Source organism: Sander lucioperca, chromosome 6 (assembly GCF_008315115.2).
Source record: "Sander lucioperca isolate FBNREF2018 chromosome 6, SLUC_FBN_1.2, whole genome shotgun sequence".
NCBI classification, from domain to species: Eukaryota; Metazoa; Chordata; class Actinopteri; order Perciformes; family Percidae; genus Sander; species Sander lucioperca.
The window spans coordinates 30,521,326-30,537,498 of NC_050178.1; positions in this window are offsets into that span (position 1 = coordinate 30,521,326).

Genomic DNA, 16,173 nt, shown 5'->3' on the forward strand with positions numbered 1-16,173 from the left:
TTTACTGAAGCCTTTTTTGTAAGATAAATATGTATTTTCAAAGATTTACTGTGGCGTTGCAAATGAGTATGTACATGTGAAATCAGGTCACAGACTGACGTCGGTTAAATAATTATTTTTTTATTCATTAAAACAAACACAGTCGCTACATGATTAATACTTATCAAACTAAAACAAATGTGTATAATAACTCAAGAGGAATTTGTGTAAAAACCCAGAGTACTGACCCCGAATGAGCCACAATGAATCTATTTGTTGTTGAAACTTTAAAACAATTTGCTTTGGTCAATTATTTTGAATTTTGCTCTGCTCACCAACACACATATGTACAACACGTTCGAGCAAAACAAGAAAATTAGTTAAAAAAAAACAAGAAAATTATTAAGGGCGGCCTCTAGCTCTCCCAGTGGGAGCGTTGGCCCCACGTTGCCCGAGTCCTGCAGCGGCCCGGCTTTGAGTTCGACCTGCGGCCCTTTGCTGCGTGTCGTCCCCCATCCCTCTCCCCCAACAATGATTAGCCACTGTCACTGTGATAGGGGAAAGGCCCAAAAAAGAATCTTTAAAATAAAAAAAAAGCAAATTAATCCCTTTGTAGCGTTTTTTGAAGTTTGGATTTGAGCTCAGCCTCAATCAACGACGATCGCCTCTTCTTTTTAAGGACCGTCTTAATTTTCTCTGCCAGGAATTCTGTCCCTCTTGGTCTGAAACCAGGCAGCCAAATTCTGAGGTCCTCCCCAGCCTTTTTTATGGCAGATGCCCTCGCCATCAGGTTCTTGGTGTCTGAAAAACAAGCATCACAAGTTGCTGTAACTAACCACTGTTAATCTCTGTCATGCCACAGCGTGTCAATGCCGCATCTGGGTCAATATCACCATGAGGTGCCTTTGAGACTTCCCCATTTCCCCCCCAAAAAAGCTGAGATTTTCCATCGAAGTTCATTTTCATTGTATTGAGTATATGTTATGCTGTTAGAAATGCATATTGGTCAAGCTCCCACACTTTTTTATGAATTAACTGCAAGCAGACAATTTACATGCAAACACAGCAAAATATGTCCACCCTGTCATGGACAATTTCAAAGCAGAATAAATACATTGTAATTACATAGTGATTGTAAAACGTACATTTTCAGAAAACTATTTAGTCACTTTCTCAACCAATATATTTTAGTTAATGGGAAAAGTATTTGGATAATAATGAAATTATGGCAAACTATTTCTAAATAAAATCTAACAAAGATATCTGGTCAAACTTTGAAACAATACTATTTGGCCCTCATTTGTTTATAAAGGAATCACACAAACGATTTTGCTAACTTGCGAAAATAATTTTGTGGTGGACACGTTGTGAAATGTCATTGAATGGCCTCATAAATGCAAGGAACAATGCAAGAAAATGATGTTAAAAAAATGCCTTTTCCCATGTAAGGGGAAATTACCAGTTGAACAGACTGGTTTTGATCCACTCTACCTGCATGCAGCCACTGAATAAAGTGGCTGCATGCAGGTAGAGTGGATCTAAACCCAACCGTCCCATTCTCCTTTTCCTAAAACCAACCGTCCCCTTCTTCCCGCGCGTCACAGAAACGTAAGCCCACCCATGACCATTTCCTTAACCTAACCGCGTCGAAAGTGACGCCGATAGTCCCGACCCAGCGCGTTTAGATAAAGCGCGTTTAGACGCTAAAGGAGACTTTTAGCGTCAGTAACAACGCCAAAGGCACCTGACCGAGCGTCCGTATTTTACGCGACGGGAGTGAGAATCTGTTGGACGTAACGGGGACTGATGTTTTTGAGATTTACTTACCACTTTGCAGCCTCTCTTTAAACATTCTCAGGACCTCCTTCTCCTCCCAGAGGTCGCTGGGGGTCTTAAACCTCTCCTCAGCGGCTGCTGTTGACGTCCAAACTGTGGGACTGGTGGAGGATGTGCTGGGGAGGGGCTCGTGGAACGTGGGGGAGCGCAGCACCGTGTTTTTTTTGTGACTTCATTTTATTCTGGAAGAAAGAAAAAAGAACAACAAACATCCTTAGTTGAATCAGAAATACAGGTAAGAGACAATCATCCCTGGCATTTTTACTCTGTGCTGTGTTTCCAATTCAACTACATATTGTATGTACTATTTGGGAAACATTGGATGTACTATTTATGGTTATACTGTAACTATTAGTTTTCTGTGCCTACACTGAAAAGTGACTTTGTGTCACTTTGCAGTATATTTTCATTAAAAAGTATGACTTTCTTCTTTCAAATGGATTGTTCTAATTGTTCATTTCATAACTATGCTATATTATTCTCACTTCAATATGACTGCTGGAGTGCAGTGTAGGACCACATACGGCAAAATGGAATTGAAATGCATTTTAAGTGCCATTCATATGTAGGACTACATGAGACATTTGGATTTGAGGACCTTTCAAGTCTGTTGCATTAACACAATCTAAAATGAAATGTAATATGACATTAACACATAATAAATACAGAAAAAAATAAAACCCACATGTCACACACACAGACACACACACACGTACACGTACACACAGACACACACCACACACACACACACACACAGACACACACAATTAAACAGACAGACACACACGGACACACACACAGACACACACACATGTACACACACACACAGACAGACACACACACACACACACAGACACACAATTAAACAGACAGACACACATAGACACACACACACACACACATGAATTTAAATTCAATCCTAGCATGCCAGTTATTTTCCACAAGAAAAATGGAATTAAATTTAAAGTATTGTTTGTTTGTTTTTTGGTCTTGTGGCAGCTGCAGATCTTTTAATTTTGATATTTAAAATCAAAATCCGTTTACCTTGCAATGCTGAGAGTGAGCTCAATTTCCCCAGTGCAAGCAGGAAGCCACGACTGACACCTGTATTACAACCAATCAGAGCACAATATGCTAATGAGTTTCTTCCAGAGAGATTCCTCACTCATAAACACCACTAACCCTCCTGACACAGCCCTGAAACTTAACTCCAGCCCCAAAGTCTAACCCCGAAACACATGAGCCCCTCCTGGCTACCCCCGGTACTGCATTTCTTTTTTGGCTATGATGTGCATGATGATAGCAGGATTTGATTGAACTGTATTCCCCAATGTCTGAGGCAGAACATCAGCTACTCTTCCTGGGGTCCACGCAAAACATGAAACATGACATTTTCAGACCAAACTAAACTATAAAAAATGTTGACATTTTCAGATAAAAAAAGTCATATCATATAATATTAAAAGGAGTATAGCTAGTATCGTTTCCTGGCCTATATACATGTACAAACTTCTTTCCATGTATTCTAATAGTCTGGCTTTGAGTTCGACCTGCGGCCCTTTGCTGTCCCGTTCTTCTTTTCCTAAACCCAACCGTCCCATTCTTCTTTTCCTAAACCCAACCGTCCCGTTCTTCCCGCACGTCACAGAAACTTAAGCCCACCCACGACCATTTCCTTAACCTAACCGCGTCGAAAGTGACGCCGATAGTCCCGACCCAGCGCGTTTAGACGCTAAAGGAGACTTTTAGCGTCAGTAACAACGCCAAAGGCACCTGACCGAGCGTCCGTATTTTACGCGACGGGAGTGAGAATCTGTTGGACGTAACGGGGACTGATGTTTTTGAGATTTACTTACCACTTTGCAGCCTCTCTTTAAACATTCTCAGGACCTCCTTCTCCTCCCAGAGGTCGCTGGGGGTCTTAAACCTCTCCTCAGCGGCTGCTGTTGACGTCCAAACTGTGGGACTGGTGGAGGATGTGCTGGGGAGGGGCTCGTGGAACGTGGGGGAGCGCAGCACCGTGTTTTTTTTGTGACTTCATTTTATTCTGGAAGAAAGAAAAAAGAACAACAAACATCCTTAGTTGAATCAGAAATACAGGTAAGAGACAATCATCCCTGGCATTTTTACTCTGTGCTGTGTTTCCAATTCAACTACATATTGTATGTACTATTTGGGAAACATTGGATGTACTATTTATGGTTATACTGTAACTATTAGTTTTCTGTGCCTACACTGAAAAGTGACTTTGTGTCACTTTGCAGTATATTTTCATTAAAAAGTATGACTTTCTTCTTTCAAATGGATTGTTCTAATTGTTCATTTCATAACTATGCTATATTATTCTCACTTCAATATGACTGCTGGAGTGCAGTGTAGGACCACATACGGCAAAATGGAATTGAAATGCATTTTAAGTGCCATTCATATGTAGGACTACATGAGACATTTGGATTTGAGGACCTTTCAAGTCTGTTGCATTAACACAATCTAAAATGAAATGTAATATGACATTAACACATAATAAATACAGAAAAAAATAAAACCCACATGTCACACACACAGACACACACAATTAAACAGACAGACACACATGGACACACACACACTCACAGAGACACACACACACACACACACACACACACACACACACACATGAATTTAAATTCAATCCTAGCATGCAGTTATTTTCCACAAGAAAAATGGAATTAAATTTAAAGTATTGTTTGTTTGTTTTTTGGTCTTGTGGCAGCTGCAGATCTTTTAATTTTGATATTTAAAATCAAAATCCGTTTACCTTGCAATGCTGAGAGTGAGCTCAATTTCCCCAGTGCAAGCAGGAAGCCACGACTGACACCTGTATTACAACCAATCAGAGCACAATATGCTAATGAGTTTCTTCCAGAGAGATTCCTCACTCATAAACACCACTAACCCTCCTGACACAGCCCTGAAACTTAACTCCAGCCCCAAAGTCTAACCCCGAAACACATGAGCCCCTCCTGGCTACCCCCGGTACTGCATTTCTTTTTTGGCTATGATGTGCATGATGATAGCAGGATTTGATTGAACTGTATTCCCCAATGTCTGAGGCAGAACATCAGCTACTCTTCCTGGGGTCCACGCAAAACATGAAACATGACATTTTCAGACCAAACTAAACTATAAAAAATGTTGACATTTTCAGATAAAAAAAGTCATATCATATAATATTAAAAGGAGTATAGCTAGTATCGTTTCCTGGCCTATATACATGTACAAACTTCTTTCCATGTATTCTAATAGTCTGGCTTTGAGTTCGACCTGCGGCCCTTTGCTGTCCCATTCTTCTTTTCCTAAACCCAACCGTCGCGTTCTTCCCGCACGTCACAGAAACTTAAGCCCACCCACGACCATTTCCTTAACCTAACCGCGTCGAAAGTGACGCCGATAGTCCCGACCCAGCGCGTTTAGACGCTAAAGGAGACTTTTAGCGTCAGTAACAACGCCAAAGGCACCTGACCGAGCGTCCGTATTTTACGCGACGGGAGTGAGAATCTGTTGGACGTAACGGGGACTGATGTTTTTGAGATTTACTTACCACTTTGCAGCCTCTCTTTAAACATTCTCAGGACCTCCTTCTCCTCCCAGAGGTCGCTGGGGGTCTTAAACCTCTCCTCAGCGGCTGCTGTTGACGTCCAAACTGTGGGACTGGTGGAGGATGTGCTGGGGAGGGGCTCGTGGAACGTGGGGGAGCGCAGCACCGTGTTTTTTTTGTGACTTCATTTTATTCTGGAAGAAAGAAAAAAGAACAACAAAACATCCTTAGTTGAATCAGAAATACAGGTAAGAGACAATCATCCCTGGCATTTTTACTCTGTGCTGTGTTTCCAATTCAACTACATATTGTATGTACTATTTGGGAAACATTGGATGTACTATTTATGGTTATACTGTAACTATTAGTTTTCTGTGCCTACACTGAAAAGTGACTTTGTGTCACTTTGCAGTATATTTTCATTAAAAAGTATGACTTTCTTCTTTCAAATGGATTGTTCTAATTGTTCATTTCATAACTATGCTATATTATTCTCACTTCAATATGACTGCTGGAGTGCAGTGTAGGACCACATACGGCAAAATGGAATTGAAATGCATTTTAAGTGCCATTCATATGTAGGACTACATGAGACATTTGGATTTGAGGACCTTTCAAGTCTGTTGCATTAACACAATCTAAAATGAAATGTAATATGACATTAACACATAATAAATACAGAAAAAAATAAAACCCACATGTCACACACACAGACACACACAATTAAACAGACAGACACACATGGACACACACACACTCACAGAGACACACACACACACACACACACACACACACACACACACATGAATTTAAATTCAATCCTAGCATGCAGTTATTTTCCACAAGAAAAATGGAATTAAATTTAAAGTATTGTTTGTTTGTTTTTTGGTCTTGTGGCAGCTGCATATCTTTTAATTTTGATATTTAAAATCAAAATCCGTTTACCTTGCAATGCTGAGAGTGAGCTCAATTTCCCCAGTGCAAGCAGGAAGCCACGACTGACACCTGTATTACAACCAATCAGAGCACAATATGCTAATGAGTTTCTTCCAGAGAGATTCCTCACTCATAAACACCACTAACCCTCCTGACACAGCCCTGAAACTTAACTCCAGCCCCAAAGTCTAACCCCGAAACACATGAGCCCCTCCTGGCTACCCCCGGTACTACATTTCTTTTTTGGCTATGATGTGCATGATGATAGCAGGATTTGATTGAACTGTATTCCCCAATGTCTGAGGCAGAACATCAGCTACTCTTCCTGGGGTCCACGCAAAACATGAAACATGACATTTTCAGACCAAACTAAACTATAAAAAATGTTGACATTTTCAGATAAAAAAAGTCATATCATACAATATTAAAAGGAGTATAGCTAGTATCGTTTCCTGGCCTATATACATGTACAAACTTCTTTCCATGTATTCTAATAGTCTGGCTTTGAGTTCGACCTGCGGCCCTTTGCTGTCCCATTCTTCTTTTCCTAAACCCAACCGTCGCGTTCTTCCCGCACGTCACAGAAACTTAAGCCCACCCACGACCATTTCCTTAACCTAACCGCGTCGAAAGTGACGCCGATAGTCCCGACCCAGCGCGTTTAGACGCTAAAGGAGACTTTTAGCGTCAGTAACAACGCCAAAGGCACCTGACCGAGCGTCCGTATTTTACGCGACGGGAGTGAGAATCTGTTGGACGTAACGGGGACTGATGTTTTTGAGATTTACTTACCACTTTGCAGCCTCTCTTTAAACATTCTCAGGACCTCCTTCTCCTCCCAGAGGTCGCTGGGGGTCTTAAACCTCTCCTCAGCGGCTGCTGTTGACGTCCAAACTGTGGGACTGGTGGAGGATGTGCTGGGGAGGGGCTCGTGGAACGTGGGGGAGCGCAGCACCGTGTTTTTTTTGTGACTTCATTTTATTCTGGAAGAAAGAAAAAAGAACAACAAACATCCTTAGTTGAATCAGAAATACAGGTAAGAGACAATCATCCCTGGCATTTTTACTCTGTGCTGTGTTTCCAATTCAACTACATATTGTATGTACTATTTGGGAAACATTGGATGTACTATTTATGGTTATACTGTAACTATTAGTTTTCTGTGCCTACACTGAAAAGTGACTTTGTGTCACTTTGCAGTATATTTTCATTAAAAAGTATGACTTTCTTCTTTCAAATGGATTGTTCTAATTGTTCATTTCATAACTATGCTATATTATTCTCACTTCAATATGACTGCTGGAGTGCAGTGTAGGACCACATACGGCAAAATGGAATTGAAATGCATTTTAAGTGCCATTCATATGTAGGACTACATGAGACATTTGGATTTGAGGACCTTTCAAGTCTGTTGCATTAACACAATCTAAAATGAAATGTAATATGACATTAACACATAATAAATACAGAAAAAAATAAAACCCACATGTCACACACACAGACACACACACACGTACACATACACACAGACAGACACACACACACACACACACACAGACACACACAAACAAACAGACAGACACACACGCACACACACACACACACACACACACACGTACACATACACACAGACACACACACACACACACACAGACACACACAATTAAACAGACAGACACACATGGACACACACACACACACACATGAATTTAAATTCAATCCTAGCATGCCAGTTATTTTCCACAAGAAAAATGGAATTAAATTTAAAGTATTGTTTGTTTGTTTTTTGGTCTTGTGGCAGCTGCAGATCTTTTAATTTTGATATTTAAAATCAAAATCCGTTTACCTTGCAATGCTGAGAGTGAGCTCAATTTCCCCAGTGCAAGCAGGAAGCCACGACTGACACCTGTATTACAACCAATCAGAGCACAATATGCTAATGAGTTTCTTCCAGAGAGATTCCTCACTCATAAACACCACTAACCCTCCTGACACAGCCCTGAAACTTAACTCCAGCCCCAAAGTCTAACCCCGAAACACATGAGCCCCTCCTGGCTACCCCCGGTACTGCATTTCTTTTTTGGCTATGATGTGCATGATGATAGCAGGATTTGATTGAACTGTATTCCCCAATGTCTGAGGCAGAACATCAGCTACTCTTCCTGGGGTCCACGCAAAACATGAAACATGACATTTTCAGACCAAACTAAACTATAAAAAATGTTGACATTTTCAGATAAAAAAAGTCATATCATATAATATTAAAAGGAGTATAGCTAGTATCGTTTCCTGGCCTATATACATGTACAAACTTCTTTCCATGTATTCTAATAGTCTGGCTTTGAGTTCGACCTGCGGCCCTTTGCTGTCCCGTTCTTCTTTTCCTAAACCCAACCGTCCCGTTCTTCCCGCGCGTCACAGAAACTTAAGCCCACCCACGACCATTTCCTTAACCTAACCGCGTCGAAAGTGACGCCGATAGTCCCGACCCAGCGCGTTTAGACGCTAAAGGAGACTTTTAGCGTCAGTAACAACGCCAAAGGCACCTGACCGAGCGTCCGTATTTTACGCGACGGGAGTGAGAATCTGTTGGACGTAACGGGGACTGATGTTTTTGAGATTTACTTACCACTTTGCAGCCTCTCTTTAAACATTCTCAGGACCTCCTTCTCCTCCCAGAGGTCGCTGGGGGTCTTAAACCTCTCCTCAGCGGCTGCTGTTGACGTCCAAACTGTGGGACTGGTGGAGGATGTGCTGGGGAGGGGCTCGTGGAACGTGGGGGAGCGCAGCACCGTGTTTTTTTTGTGACTTCATTTTATTCTGGAAGAAAGAAAAAAGAACAACAAACATCCTTAGTTGAATCAGAAATACAGGTAAGAGACAATCATCCCTGGCATTTTTACTCTGTGCTGTGTTTCCAATTCAACTACATATTGTATGTACTATTTGGGAAACATTGGATGTACTATTTATGGTTATACTGTAACTATTAGTTTTCTGTGCCTACACTGAAAAGTGACTTTGTGTCACTTTGCAGTATATTTTCATTAAAAAGTATGACTTTCTTCTTTCAAATGGATTGTTCTAATTGTTCATTTCATAACTATGCTATATTATTCTCACTTCAATATGACTGCTGGAGTGCAGTGTAGGACCACATACGGCAAAATGGAATTGAAATGCATTTTAAGTGCCATTCATATGTAGGACTACATGAGACATTTGGATTTGAGGACCTTTCAAGTCTGTTGCATTAACACAATCTAAAATGAAATGTAATATGACATTAACACATAATAAATACAGAAAAAAATAAAACCCACATGTCACACACACAGACACACACACACGTACACATACACACAGACAGACACACACACACACACACACACACACAATTAAACAGACAAACACACACGGACACACACACAGACACACACACACGTACACATACACACAGACAGACACACACACACACACAGACACACACAATTAAACAGACAGACACACATGGACACACACACACACACACACATGAATTTAAATTCAATCCTAGCATGCCAGTTATTTTCCACAAGAAAAATGGAATTAAATTTAAAGTATTGTTTGTTTGTTTTTTGGTCTTGTGGCAGCTGCAGATCTTTTAATTTTGATATTTAAAATCAAAATCCGTTTACCTTGCAATGCTGAGAGTGAGCTCAATTTCCCCAGTGCAAGCAGGAAGCCACGACTGACACCTGTATTACAACCAATCAGAGCACAATATGCTAATGAGTTTCTTCCAGAGAGATTCCTCACTCATAAACACCACTAACCCTCCTGACACAGCCCTGAAACTTAACTCCAGCCCCAAAGTCTAACCCCGAAACACATGAGCCCCTCCTGGCTACCCCCGGTACTGCATTTCTTTTTTGGCTATGATGTGCATGATGATAGCAGGATTTGATTGAACTGTATTCCCCAATGTCTGAGGCAGAACATCAGCTACTCTTCCTGGGGTCCACGCAAAACATGAAACATTACATTTTCAGACCAAACTAAACTATAAAAAATGTTGACATTTTCAGATAAAAAAAGTCATATCATATAATATTAAAAGGAGTATAGCTAGTATCGTTTCCTGGCCTATATACATGTACAAACTTCTTTCCATGTATTCTAATAGTCTGGCTTTGAGTTCGACCTGCGGCCCTTTGCTGTCCCGTTCTTCTTTTCCTAAACCCAACCGTCCCATTCTTCTTTTCCTAAACCCAACCGTCCCGTTCTTCCCGCACGTCACAGAAACTTAAGCCCACCCACGACCATTTCCTTAACCTAACCGCGTCGAAAGTGACGCCGATAGTCCCGACCCAGCGCGTTTAGACGCTAAGGAGACTTTTAGCGTCAGTAACAACGCCAAAGGCACCTGACCGAGCGTCCGTATTTTACGCGACGGGAGTGAGAATCTGTTGGACGTAACGGGGACTGATGTTTTTGAGATTTACTTACCACTTTGCAGCCTCTCTTTAAACATTCTCAGGACCTCCTTCTCCTCCCAGAGGTCGCTGGGGGTCTTAAACCTCTCCTCAGCGGCTGCTGTTGACGTCCAAACTGTGGGACTGGTGGAGGATGTGCTGGGGAGGGGCTCGTGGAACGTGGGGGAGCGCAGCACCGTGTTTTTTTTGTGACTTCATTTTATTCTGGAAGAAAGAAAAAAGAACAAAAAACATCCTTAGTTGAATCAGAAATACAGGTAAGAGACAATCATCCCTGGCATTTTTACTCTGTGCTGTGTTTCCAATTCAACTACATATTGTATGTACTATTTGGGAAACATTGGATGTACTATTTATGGTTATACTGTAACTATTAGTTTTCTGTGCCTACACTGAAAAGTGACTTTGTGTCACTTTGCAGTATATTTTCATTAAAAAGTATGACTTTCTTCTTTCAAATGGATTGTTCTAATTGTTCATTTCATAACTATGCTATATTATTCTCACTTCAATATGACTGCTGGAGTGCAGTGTAGGACCACATACGGCAAAATGGAATTGAAATGCATTTTAAGTGCCATTCATATGTAGGACTACATGAGACATTTGGATTTGAGGACCTTTCAAGTCTGTTGCATTAACACAATCTAAAATGAAATGTAATATGACATTAACACATAATAAATACAGAAAAAAATAAAACCCACATGTCACACACACAGACACACACAATTAAACAGACAGACACACATGGACACACACACACTCACAGACACACACACACACACACACACACACACACACACACACACACACACACATGAATTTAAATTCAATCCTAGCATGCAGTTATTTTCCACAAGAAAAATGGAATTAAATTTAAAGTATTGTTTGTTTGTTTTTTGGTCTTGTGGCAGCTGCATATCTTTTAATTTTGATATTTAAAATCAAAATCCGTTTACCTTGCAATGCTGAGAGTGAGCTCAATTTCCCCAGTGCAAGCAGGAAGCCACGACTGACACCTGTATTACAACCAATCAGAGCACAATATGCTAATGAGTTTCTTCCAGAGAGATTCCTCACTCATAAACACCACTAACCCTCCTGACACAGCCCTGAAACTTAACTCCAGCCCCAAAGTCTAACCCCGAAACACATGAGCCCCTCCTGGCTACCCCCGGTACTACATTTCTTTTTTGGCTATGATGTGCATGATGATAGCAGGATTTGATTGAACTGTATTCCCCAATGTCTGAGGCAGAACATCAGCTACTCTTCCTGGGGTCCACGCAAAACATGAAACATGACATTTTCAGACCAAACTAAACTATAAAAAATGTTGACATTTTCAGATAAAAAAAGTCATATCATACAATATTAAAAGGAGTATAGCTAGTATCGTTTCCTGGCCTATATACATGTACAAACTTCTTTCCATGTATTCTAATAGTCTGGCTTTGAGTTCGACCTGCGGCCCTTTGCTGTCCCATTCTTCTTTTCCTAAACCCAACCGTCGCGTTCTTCCCGCACGTCACAGAAACTTAAGCCCACCCACGACCATTTCCTTAACCTAACCGCGTCGAAAGTGACGCCGATAGTCCCGACCCAGCGCGTTTAGACGCTAAAGGAGACTTTTAGCGTCAGTAACAACGCCAAAGGCACCTGACCGAGCGTCCGTATTTTACGCGACGGGAGTGAGAATCTGTTGGACGTAACGGGGACTGATGTTTTTGAGATTTACTTACCACTTTGCAGCCTCTCTTTAAACATTCTCAGGACCTCCTTCTCCTCCCAGAGGTCGCTGGGGGTCTTAAACCTCTCCTCAGCGGCTGCTGTTGACGTCCAAACTGTGGGACTGGTGGAGGATGTGCTGGGGAGGGGCTCGTGGAACGTGGGGGAGCGCAGCACCGTGTTTTTTTTGTGACTTCATTTTATTCTGGAAGAAAGAAAAAAGAACAAAAACATCCTTAGTTGAATCAGAAATACAGGTAAGAGACAATCATCCCTGGCATTTTTACTCTGTGCTGTGTTTCCAATTCAACTACATATTGTATGTACTATTTGGGAAACATTGGATGTACTATTTATGGTTATACTGTAACTATTAGTTTTCTGTGCCTACACTGAAAAGTGACTTTGTGTCACTTTGCAGTATATTTTCATTAAAAAGTATGACTTTCTTCTTTCAAATGGATTGTTCTAATTGTTCATTTCATAACTATGCTATATTATTCTCACTTCAATATGACTGCTGGAGTGCAGTGTAGGACCACATACGGCAAAATGGAATTGAAATGCATTTTAAGTGCCATTCATATGTAGGACTACATGAGACATTTGGATTTGAGGACCTTTCAAGTCTGTTGCATTAACACAATCTAAAATGAAATGTAATATGACATTAACACATAATAAATACAGAAAAAAATAAAACCCACATGTCACACACACAGACACACACAATTAAACAGACAGACACACATGGACACACACACACTCACAGAGACACACACACACACACACACACACACACACACACACATGAATTTAAATTCAATCCTAGCATGCAGTTATTTTCCACAAGAAAAATGGAATTAAATTTAAAGTATTGTTTGTTTGTTTTTTGGTCTTGTGGCAGCTGCATATCTTTTAATTTTGATATTTAAAATCAAAATCCGTTTACCTTGCAATGCTGAGAGTGAGCTCAATTTCCCCAGTGCAAGCAGGAAGCCACGACTGACACCTGTATTACAACCAATCAGAGCACAATATGCTAATGAGTTTCTTCCAGAGAGATTCCTCACTCATAAACACCACTAACCCTCCTGACACAGCCCTGAAACTTAACTCCAGCCCCAAAGTCTAACCCCGAAACACATGAGCCCCTCCTGGCTACCCCCGGTACTACATTTCTTTTTTGGCTATGATGTGCATGATGATAGCAGGATTTGATTGAACTGTATTCCCCAATGTCTGAGGCAGAACATCAGCTACTCTTCCTGGGGTCCACGCAAAACATGAAACATGACATTTTCAGACCAAACTAAACTATAAAAAATGTTGACATTTTCAGATAAAAAAAGTCATATCATACAATATTAAAAGGAGTATAGCTAGTATCGTTTCCTGGCCTATATACATGTACAAACTTCTTTCCATGTATTCTAATAGTCTGGCTTTGAGTTCGACCTGCGGCCCTTTGCTGTCCCATTCTTCTTTTCCTAAACCCAACCGTCGCGTTCTTCCCGCACGTCACAGAAACTTAAGCCCACCCACGACCATTTCCTTAACCTAACCGCGTCGAAAGTGACGCCGATAGTCCCGACCCAGCGCGTTTAGACGCTAAAGGAGACTTTTAGCGTCAGTAACAACGCCAAAGGCACCTGACCGAGCGTCCGTATTTTACGCGACGGGAGTGAGAATCTGTTGGACGTAACGGGGACTGATGTTTTTGAGATTTACTTACCACTTTGCAGCCTCTCTTTAAACATTCTCAGGACCTCCTTCTCCTCCCAGAGGTCGCTGGGGGTCTTAAACCTCTCCTCAGCGGCTGCTGTTGACGTCCAAACTGTGGGACTGGTGGAGGATGTGCTGGGGAGGGGCTCGTGGAACGTGGGGGAGCGCAGCACCGTGTTTTTTTTGTGACTTCATTTTATTCTGGAAGAAAGAAAAAAGAACAACAAACATCCTTAGTTGAATCAGAAATACAGGTAAGAGACAATCATCCCTGGCATTTTTACTCTGTGCTGTGTTTCCAATTCAACTACATATTGTATGTACTATTTGGGAAACATTGGATGTACTATTTATGGTTATACTGTAACTATTAGTTTTCTGTGCCTACACTGAAAAGTGACTTTGTGTCACTTTGCAGTATATTTTCATTAAAAGTATGACTTTCTTCTTTCAAATGGATTGTTCTAATTGTTCATTTCATAACTATGCTATATTATTCTCACTTCAATATGACTGCTGGAGTGCAGTGTAGGACCACATACGGCAAAATGGAATTGAAATGCATTTTAAGTGCCATTCATATGTAGGACTACATGAGACATTTGGATTTGAGGACCTTTCAAGTCTGTTGCATTAACACAATCTAAAATGAAATGTAATATGACATTAACACATAATAAATACAGAAAAAAATAAAACCCACATGTCACACACACAGACACACACAATTAAACAGACAGACAAACATGGACACACACACACTCACAGAGACACACACACACACACACACACACACACACACACACACGAATTTAAATTCAATCCTAGCATGCAGTTATTTTCCACAAGAAAAATGGAATTAAATTTAAAGTATTGTTTGTTTGTTTTTTGGTCTTGTGGCAGCTGCATATCTTTTAATTTTGATATTTAAAATCAAAATCCGTTTACCTTGCAATGCTGAGAGTGAGCTCAATTTCCCCAGTGCAAGCAGGAAGCCACGACTGACACCTGTATTACAACCAATCAGAGCACAATATGCTAATGAGTTTCTTCCAGAGAGATTCCTCATTCATAAACATCCTTATCCCTCCTGACACAGCCCTGAAACTTAACTCCAGCCCCAAAAACTAACCCCGAAACACATGAGCCCCCCCTGGCTACCCCCGGTACTGCATTTGCCTGTGACAGACAGACGAAAGATCAGACAGCCGTGTAACTGATGTATGTAGTATCGTATGTGTTCATGGTTATAGCTGTGAGTTTTGTCTGCCTACACATAACAATAAACAATAAGCCTGTCTTGCAAATGAAATCAAGCCAGTGTCTGTTTTTTTGTTTTTTTTCTCCTGTTAGCAGGTTATTTTGTGAACTTAAAATGTACTTTCAATAGATTCCTCTGTGTCATTTTAAAAGTGTGAAGACAACATCCTTAGAAACGCCCTAAATGTAAACTGTGTAATTCTGGGGAAGATAAGGATGCATCTCAGAAACTGCTGTGATTCTCATTAGCTCTAAAGAACATTTACTGTATTTCAAGATATTTTTTAAACAGAAAAATCTAGCAAGATTACCTTGTCAATGCTGAGAATGAACGTGAAAGACAGCAGTCCTCCAATTAATGCTGCAAGGCACAGAGCTGTATTTATAAATCCTTGCCTTGCTTCCAACCCATCAGAGCACAGTATGCCAATGAGTTTCTTCCAGAGCATAAACATCCCTATCCCTCCTGACACAGCCCTGAAACTTAACTCCAGCCCCAAAGTCTAACCCCGAAACACATCAGCCCCTCCTGGCTACCCCCGGTACTGCATTTCTTTTCTGGCTATTATGTGCACATTGATAACATGATTTGATTGAACTGTATTCCACAATGTCTGAGGCAGAACATCAGCTACTCTTCCTGGGGTCCACGCA